Source organism: Colius striatus, unplaced genomic scaffold (genome assembly GCF_028858725.1).
Source record: "Colius striatus isolate bColStr4 unplaced genomic scaffold, bColStr4.1.hap1 scaffold_36, whole genome shotgun sequence".
NCBI classification, from domain to species: Eukaryota; Metazoa; Chordata; class Aves; order Coliiformes; family Coliidae; genus Colius; species Colius striatus.
In genome coordinates, this window is record NW_026908520.1 from 1,033,676 (window position 1) to 1,044,054 (window position 10,379).

A 10,379-nucleotide genomic window follows, 5' to 3' on the forward strand; every position below is an offset into this window, starting at 1 on the left:
AGATGGCAATATCTGGAGAAGAATTAAACATGGGAACGTGCCTGTTGGGACATTGGGAGAAAACCAATTACTTCCAGGTGTCAATAAATGGGTACATGTTTACAGTTTCACTTAGAGCAGCTTAGAGTTAGAGAGAGACTACTGATGAGTTGTGGTTTCAACTTGGTGTGTTTTGTCATCCAAGGTCCGGGTTACCAGGCTTCCAGACTTGAAGATGTCAGTTAACGAATACGACGTTCAATCTGAGGTTTTGCCTACAGGTCTGGGAACTGACAATGCAGAACATAGAACACAACTTCAGAAGCTGTGCAGCCACATGAACATATTGGACATGCAGCAAACTTGGAGCCCTTGTAAGAGTTGACAAGGTCTTTTGAGCATACACTTTATGAAAAAAGAATGCTACAATTAAGGAGATGTTTTCATGATTGATATTACTGACTGTGTGTTTCGTTTGAACACAGAAACAATAGTGTTTGTAATATGTCTGCATTCCTGTGACTGTCTGTAGTGGGTCTGGGATGGTAGTGATTTTCCACAGCAGCTCCTGCAGTGCTGTGCTTACTGTTGATATCAATATTATGACTACCGCTCGCACAGCATCAGGGCTGTCCCTCCAGCATTCCTTCCCCCACCTTCACCAATAGCTGTGGGTGGGCATGATCTTGGGAGGGACTATGGCCAGGACAGCTGACCCAGGCTGACCAAGGAGATATTCCATACCCTAAGACATCAGCTCAGGAATATAAACTGGGGGAGAGGAGCAGGAAGGGGAGGCGAGATGCATTTCTGGCCTTCCCAAAGCAACCGCTACGCGTACCGCAGCCCTGCTTCTCGGGAGGTGGCCGGACATCGCTGCTGATGGGAAGTGGAGAGGAACAGCTTTATCTGCTTCTGCTTTGCTTCCCGCGCGCGGCTTTGCTGCTTCTTTATTAAACTGCTTTTATCTCAACCCACGAGACTCCCATCTTATTTTCTCCCCTTCCCTGGCTTGCTGAGAAGGTGGGGGACAGAGTGGTGTGGTGGGCACCTGGCATCCAGCCAGGCTCAAACTACCACACCTACTTACCACTGTAGTTGGGGTCTGTGTACCTGCTTTCTTGTAGTGTCCACACGCAGTGGCATAACTTCTACTGGCAGCCTGTGTGTTTTCAATGGGAACTGAGCAGCCCAAGTGCATGGGATTGGAGATAAGTCCCACAGGAAAGCAGCTGCAAATGTGACACAGTGCAAGATGATAGACTACAATGGGACCTACTTACCACTATAGGTGGAGTCTGCCTTCCTGCTTTCTTGTAGCTCCCATACGCAGTGGTAGAGCTTAACCGACAACATGTGTTATTTCAATGGGAGCTGAGGAGTCCCAGTGAGTGGGAATGGAGATAGCTCCCTCAGGAAAGCAGCTGCAAATGTGACACAGTGCTGGCTGATACACTGCATGGGGATATCACAGCACACGTGGGCACTGCAATGGGGTTCAGTGACATTGCCGCACATGTGGCAACTGCAGAGAGACTCTGTGACATCACAGCAGACGTGGGCATGGCAAAAGTGCTCTATAACATCACATCACCTCTGGACACTCTAACAGTGCTCTGTGACATCACAGCACAGGTGCGCACTGCAACAGGAGTGTGTAATACAACAGCCCATCTGGGCTTTGCAGCGGCACTGTGTGACATGACAGCACTTGTGGGCACTGTAGCAGTGCTCTAAGACTTCACATCATATCTGGGCACTGAAACGGGTTTCTGTGGCATCACAGCAGACGTTGTCACTGCAACAGTCTCTGTGACATCACAACTAGGTACTGCAACATGGCTGTGTGACACTGCAGGAGATGTGGACATTGCAGAGGTTGTGCTGTGTGTATTGTATCACAGCACATCTGGGCACCACTACACTGCTCTGTGACATCATTGCTTATCTAGGCACTGGAATGGGGCTCTGTGACATCACATCACATCCGGACACTGCGGCAGTATTCTGTGACGTCACATCACCTTTGGGCACAGCAACAGTGCTGTGTGACATCACAGGACGTCTGGGCACTGTAGCAGTGCTCTAAGGCTTCACATAATATCTGGGCACTGAAACAGGACTCTCTGACATCACAGCACATCCGGGCACTGCAACAGTGCTCTATAACATCTTATCTCAACTGCACACTGCTACAGTGCTCTGTGACATTACAAGACATCTGAGCACTCGATCACTGCTGTGATATATAACAGCATCACTAGGCACTGGCACGGTGCTCTGTGACATCACAGCACATCTGGGAAAGGCAGCAGTGCTCTGTGACATCACAGAACATGTGCACAGTGCAACAGGACTGTGTAACACAACAGCACATCTGGGCTTTGCAGCAGGGCTGTGTGACCTTACAGCACATCTGGGCACTCCAATAGTGCTCTGTGACATCACAGGACGTCTGGGCACCGGACACACACTGCTCTGAGACTTCACATAGTATCTGGGCACTGAAACGAGACTCTGTCATCACAGCAGACGTGGGCACTGCAACAGTGCTCTGAAACATCCTATCACAAGAGGACATTGCTAGGGTGCCTGTGAGATCACAGCACAAGTGGGAACTGCAGTGGTACTCTGTGACATCACAGCACATCTGGGCAGTGCTACACTGCTCCGTGACATCATAGCACATCTGGGCCCTGCAACAGGGCCGTGTGACATCACAGCACATCTGGGCATGACAAGGGGGTGTGTGAAATCAGAGAACATCTAGGCACTACAACAGGACTGTGTGGCATAGCAGTACATGTGGGCATTGCAGAGGATGTGCGGTGTGCGTCGCATCACAGCACATCTGGGCAGTGCTACACTGCTCCGTGACATCATAGCATATCTAGGCACTGGAACGGGGCTGTAGGACATCACAGAAAATCTGGGCACTGCAACAAGAGTGTTTGACATCACATCACATCCAGACACTGTCGTGGGGTTCTGCGACGTCCTAGTACTAGGCAGTGCAACAGTGCTCTGTGACATCACAGCACATCTGGGAAAGGCAACAGTACTCTGTGACATCATGAGACGTGTGCACTGCAATAGGACTATGTAACGCGACAGCACATCTGGGCTTTGCAGCAGGGCTGTGTGATATGACAGCACATCTGGGCACTGCAATAGTGCACTGTGACATCACAGGACATCTGGACACTGGACACACAGTGCTCTGAGATTTCACACAATATCTGGGCACTGAAATGAGACTCTGTGACATCACAGCAGACGTGGGCATGGCAACAGTTCTCTATAACATCACATCACCTCTGGATGCCTCAACAGTGCTCTGTGACATCACAGCACATCTGGGTACTGCATCTAGACTGTGTGACATCATAGAATCCTAGAGTGGTAGGGGTTGGAAGGGACCATTAGAGATCATCTAGAGCAACCCCCTCCCCCAGAATTCAGTTCACCTAGATCAGGTCGCACAAGAACGTGTCCAGGCTTGTGCTGAAATCCTCCAAGGAAGGAGACTCCACAAGCCCTCTGGGCAGCCTGTTCTGCAGGGTTTCTTTTTCTTTGTGCAGGGGTTCTTCTTTGTTGCGTGAAACGGGAGTGACCAGACGCCAATCTGATGTGCATCAGCTCCAATTTATTGTCACATCATCATCACTTCTATACCTTTTCAAATGCTTTGTACGTGCCACAATTCATGGCAAATAGTTAATACTAAGCATCACGCACTATGCATAAGGCCTCAAAGTTTCATTTTGGTAACAACTTAAACACCAACCTCACTGTGTTTAAACACCATCCTTATTGTGCATAAAACATCAGCCTTATTGTGTCTAAAATATCACCTCATCTGTTGGGCCTTCAGTTAGTTTTCTCTCACACTATGGTTATGCTTACCTTACGTTTAGTTACCTTTATATTATTGTTAGTTACATAGGTTACCATTTATTAGTCAAGTACAGTCAATCATACAATGCTAAATTGAATGCTATATTCAGTCCTCTAACAACGCTTGGTTTAATGTCCTGTCCTATCTTCTTGCTTTGACCTTGTTTCTGTTACAATCTGCTGTTTCGGTTTTCCCCTTGCTCAAGCTTGCTATGGATGTGGACGAGGAGGTGCAAGCCGGTCCATCACAACTTTATCCGTCCATAATTAACCTCAACTCCCATTGAAAAAATACAAACTGTCGGTAGAAGTTATACCACTGCGTATGAGAGCTACTAGAAAGCAGGAAGGAAGACCCCAGCTACAGTTGTACGTAGGTCCCATTGTAGACTATCAGCCAGCACTGTGTCCCATTTGCAGCTGCTTTCCTGTGGGAGCTATCTTCAGTCCCACTCCTTTGGACTGCTCAGCTCCCATTGAAAAAATACATGTTGTCGGTTAAGTTATACCACTGAGTATGGGAGCTACAAGAAAGCAGGAATGCAGATGCCAGCTACAGTAGTAAGTAGGTCCCCATGCAGTCTATCAGCCAGCACTGTGTCACATTTGCAGCTGCTTTGCTGTGGGAGCTATCTTCAATACCACACTCTTTGACTCCTCATCTCCCATTGAAAAAATACATGTGTCTGTTAAGTTACAGCACTGCGTATGGGAGCTACAAGAAAGCAGGAAGGCAGATCCCACCTATGTGGGGAGTTTTGTGGAGGCTTGGCTAGAGAAAAGAGGACATGATAGAATACAGCTGGTTAGGCAGTAAGCATTAAGCGATAAGATATTGGACTCCTGCTCAAGGCCGTGAGAGCAAGTGAGCTGTATGATAACAGGATGAGAAAGCAGGAGCTTAGTTTCGGTTAAGCAGCCACACGTATCTGGAGTATGTTGAAACAAGGGTGAGGTTTGCACCTAACTGGGAACCAATGATGAGCTTAGCTTTTGCAATATGTATGAGCCTGATTATTGTATCTATAAAAGAGTTGTATCTTTGCAAATAAAGTTGAGACTTGTTGCACTGCAGGGTGGGCTTGTCTCCCGTCGTCTTCAGCAAATGGTGACCCCGACGTGATACGCGAAGGACGTGATATACCGACTGGGCGCCACGGCGGAGTGACAAAGGGGTTCGGGTCCTATGCAGCAAGGACGGCAATAAGCGTGAAAATTGGGAACACGCCGTGCCCTGGGTGACCGTATAGCCGAGCCCGGCCGATACGTGCCGCTGGACCTTGAAGGGCTGCAACAGCGCGCTGACAAATAGGTGTGGAAAGGCAAGCGGCATATGATTTATTTACTGCATTCTTGCAGAAGCGGCAGATAAAGGGTATAGATCTGCAAAAAGACCTACCAGGGTTGTTAGCTTATGGGTATGCTAAGGGAGTGTTTCAGAATCCACAGACAGTGCATGAATTGAGCGAATGGCGTAGATTTGGGCATTTGCTGTGGGAAGCTACCCTGGAGGATGATGAGATAGCTGAAAAGTTAGGGAAGTTTTGGAGCATAGTGCACAATGAGTTGTTGCAACATCAGGCAGAAAAGAAGGCTGCTGAGCACGCATCAGCAGCACAGAGTAAGAACAAAAACGATGAGCGTGACTGGTTCCAATCCACCTCGCTGGCTCCTACCGTCTCAAAAGTAATGCTCCCCACCCCGCGTGTAGAAAATGACCCTGGAGGCACGGACGGGGTACGAGAACCATATGAGCCATCAGCCCCTCCCGAGGAACAAGAGTGCCGGCCTAAAGAGCCCCCGCCTCCCCCCCCCCCCCTCCCCCACACTTAGTGAGCCTGTCCCTGGGGCAGAGAGTGAACTGGCAGAGGCACCGACAGTAGTGCCGGGAGAGGTGCCGAGAGTAGCGCCGGGAGCAGCGCCGGGAGAGGTGCCGAGAGTAGCGCCGGGAGAAGCGCCGGGAGAGGTGCCGGGAGAGGTGCCGAGAGTAGCGCCGGGAGAGATGCCGGGAGAGATGCCGGGAGAGGTGCCGGGAGAGGCGCTGGGAGAGGTGCCGGGAGAGGTGCCGGGAGAGGTGCCGAGAGTAGCGCCGGGAGAGGCGCTGGGAGAGGTGCCGGGAGAGGTGCCGGGAGAGGTGCCGGGAGCAGCGCCGGGAGAGGTGCCGGGAGCAGCGCCGGGAGAGGTGCCGGGAGAAGCGCCGGGAGCAGCACCGAGAGTAGTGTCGGGAGCGGCGCTGAGGCGGATGATACCGAGAGAAAAGAAAAAGGTTCTTCTCTACACAAGAGTTTTACAAAGTCAGAGAGGCGAAGGGGCTTCGGAGTAGAGCCCCCGCGGGAGAGCTGCTTCCCATTCGAGCCCAACCCGCCGAGTTACCCCTGGGACGACTCGCAGGGGAATGCCGAGCGGGCGGAGTCGGGCCGGGGTGCAGCGCAGGATGATCAGAGGAGAGTGGGGGAGGGCGACCCCGTGTTACACTCGACACCATCGGGCATGTGAGGGGAGATAAAGAAAACACGGGAGAGAGTAACAGCGGCTGCGCCGCCGCCGCCGCCACGGAGTGAGCCAGACCCCCCCCGCCCCTTCCATCCGCAGCCGCCGCCGCGCAGCCGCTTCCCGCGCCCGGTCGGTGTCTCCGGAGCCCCCCCACACACACCGCGCCGACACCGCCGGCCCCGGCCCTCACGGACCGCTGGGCTCGTCCTTTCCATCCTCAGTCCCTTGCCTCAACGAGTGTAAAAACTGTTGGTCGTGATGTTGAAAGCTGCAGGCTTTCACTCCAAGCCCGGCCCAAGGAAGACGAGAGACCGGCTTGTTGCAAAAGCAAGAGGTGAGCTTTATTGCGGAGCTCCGGGCCGTCTCGTATCTCACGCAGGAGATAGAGGAGGCGGCCCCGAGGCTTTGCAGGTAGGGGTTTATATATGCTGGGGATGAGGGACGGAAAATTCCAACACACGCACACAACTTCCCCTTAACCCAGGTGCCCTGCTGGCAAGGTGGGGACAATGGATCCAATTTTCTGAGACATGTTTCTCAGCCCCTGCGGTTTCTGATGCAATGGCCAGGGTTGGTTTCATCATCCTTTCTCGTGGCCTAGTCGGCCTTGCTGTGACTGAGCCTCACGGGCTCCATTTTATTTCATTTTATTCTTTCAGAACAAGTTGTTTTCTGTTGGGATTTAGAGGGGAAAAGTGCGGGTTTGTGGGAGTTGTGAGGGATGACATGAGGTGTGGGGGCAAATCTGAGAGGAAAAGTGAGGTTTGGGTGGCATTTCTGAGGGAAAAGGTGAGATTTGGGTGGAGTTTTGAGGGAAAAGATGAGAGTTTTGGGTATTTCTGTGGGAAAAGGTGGGATTTTGGTGGAGTTTTGAGGGAAAAAGTGAGGTTTTGGTAAATTTTTAAAGGGAAAAAGTGGGGTTTGGGTGGATTTTTGAAAAAACCAAATGTTTTGGTGGGGTTTTGAGAGGAAAAGTGGGGTTTTGTGGAAATTCTGAGGGTAAAAGTGGAGTTTGGGTGGTGTTTTGAGAGGGAAAATGGCGTTTTGGTGGAGTTTTGAGGGGAAAAAGTGGGGTTTGGTAGAGTTTTGAGGGGAAAGGTGCAGTTTTGGGGAACTTCTGGGGGAAGAAGCGGGATTTTGGTGCAGTTTTGAGGGAAACAGTGGTGTTTTGTTGGAGTTCTGAGTGAAAAAGTGAGGTTTTGGAGGTATTTTGTGAAGAAAAGTGGGTTTTGGGTGCTATTCTGAGGGAAAAATTGGGATTTTTGGGAACTGCTGGGTAAAAAAGTGCCATCTTGAGGGAAAAAGTGGAGTTTTGGAAGCGTTTTGAGGGGAAAAAGTGGGGTTTGGGGGAGTTCTGAGGGATAAAATGAGGTTTTGGTGCAATTCTGAGAGAGGAAAAAAAAGGATTTTGGAGGAATTTTGATGCAAATTGCCTTTGCATCAGGCCACTGCAGAGAGCCTCAGGTTCCATCAGAAATCATCTGCTGGTTGTTTCAAGTGCAGAGCATAGAGTCTGGCTAAATGTCCAGCAAGAACTGTAAAGGGAGAATCCCAGGCAACAAATGTGCAAAGGAGGGTGGAAAAGGGAGGGAGAATTCTCAAGTCCAGGTGGCCAAAATGTCAAACCAAAGCCAAAGTAAAGTCCCCAGGAGATCAACAGAAACTTGTCACCACTACAGTGAGAGGGAGACTTTTAAAACACCCATTGTTTGCTCTTCCAGATGCTGGGTTAGTGAGGAAACACTGGGCTGGAGAAGAGCAGGAAAGAACAGGCAGCTGCGTCCTTGAAACACCATCACTCAGTTGCTACTACCCAGACGACAGCCAAAGTATGTGCTGTAGAAGATACCACATCTGATGTTTTCCTTTATGTGACAATAAAAGGTGAAAAGGTAAGATATTTTTCTCTCTACAAACCTCTTTGTGCACTGTGCTGTAGAAGTTATAACTTTGTGACAAATTTAAGACCGAAAAGTGTTATTTGCAAGTGAATTTTGTAATTTGCCATATACAGTAGAAGTGCAATCATTAACTTATTAGAAGATTTATTTTCTAAATCTGTTGTTTGTGAACTTTGGAATGAATTCTGTGAGGTGGAAACTTGTGAAGCGCTTTGGAAGGTATTGACAAGCAAATGAAGTCCCCCAAGTACTTCAGATGAACAACTATGTGAATTTACTGTACTCTTGTCCTTCTTTGTGATACACTTAAAGATATTTCAAGAAGGCAGTTGCATGGTGTTATGAAAATAAATACAAGTTCATATGTGCATAAGGCTGAATTCCCAAACAGTTGGGAGAAAGGAAGAAAGCTCGTTGCACTTACCAAAGTGCGTAACTCCTGCTAAATCTCTGCTGCAGCTACTGTCAGACTTAAGCAGCTGCGTAGTAGACAAAAATAAATGTGTTTGAAAACTGCTGCCATTTGGAGTATTTTACCAAGACTTTTAACATTAGAGCTGTGGTCTTCACTGTAGACAATAACTTGGATTACATCTTAATTTGAATACCTTCTCTGTTCAGAATCACAATTGGCAAGTGTCACTTCTCTCTGAGCCAGTGAGAACTTTGAAGTTGAATATTGTTTTTTCCTGCCAGGTTTGGATGCACTCTGAATCAAAGGGACATAAAACTAAGATAGTTTTTCTAAAAATGTTTAAAGCTCATAGAAAACTGAGCACAGAATTTTAGGCAAAAGCATGAAACTGGTAAGTAACACCTGTTTGGAGAACATAGAGGAAGATATGACCAACTTTCCTGCCCTGGAATGAGTACTCTTCAGAAAGCATTTGTACATATTGCATATGTCTTCCTATTGTCTCCAGCTTCAAATAAATTCTAAAGCAGTATGTGATGGTGACTTGCTTGTTGATTCTGGTCAGTCAAAGACTTGCGTTTTTTAGGTATGCGTTAATGATGATCTCGTCTTAAGCAGCTTTGCTCATTTTGAGCAAGCTGAAGAGAATGCAGTGAGTTCAGCAGACTCAAACATCATTAAATCTTGACTCTCTTCCAATGAAAGTTGTTAATCCTGCACTTGATTTGAGGACAGTGCTGCTCCAGCAGAAGGTATCAACAGATCCTGAAACAAGTGGGAACCGTGTGTGTTGGCAGCAATCATTCATGCAGTGCATCATTTGTCTTTACCTGGATATATTGAACTACTGTATCAGTTGGAATCCAACAAGTGGAACAAAAGGTATCCTAACAAACACTGCCTATGTATCAGACTTTACAAAGAGCAATCAAATCAGCAGATGCAGGAATATTCTAAAGCGTTTTGTACTTGATAAGACAAAGGTGAGTTGCAGGGTCATTTGTTGATATGCTGAAAAGCATTAGATACTGTTGAAATAACTTGTAGCATTGATCAGTGATACCTTACTGTTTGATTTGAGTTTAGAGGGATTTCTCTACACAGAGGTAACTTGAATGTTTTCTGTGAGTTGTCTTGTTTAAAACAGACTTGAATCACTATAAATATCCTCTGTCCTTGTTCACTCGGTTCATTTGCATATCTTTATGTAAATACAACTGTCTTTTGGTTGTTCTTTTTGCCATTAGAAAATGAGACAAGCAGAGAAAGAAGTCAGTTGCAACCAACTGTAAAAACACTGGCCTTTCATAGATTCAGATAATCACAAACGTGTTTCTGCATCTTTTAAAATTGTCATTCTAGATCTTGCTGTATCTGGTTCTGTTCTTGAAAAGACATGACAAAGCTCAAACACAGGTGACAGTGAAACTACCACATCTGTAAGTGTTAGATTTTCTATTCAAATGTCAGAATGAATTAAGTGAAGCATCTGTAAGGCAGATTAGGAATACTGTAGTCAGCTATCACGTCCTTTTCTGTAACAAATCTGGGACTAACTCTTGATCTAGTTAAAAGAGAGCGTTGTCCTTCAAGTTTGTGGTTCTGGTGGTTTTGGTTTTTTAGATTGCAACGATGGACTTTGAACAGGTTGTGTCTCCTTTTGTGCTCACTTGCTCTAGTGCTGTGAAGATGTG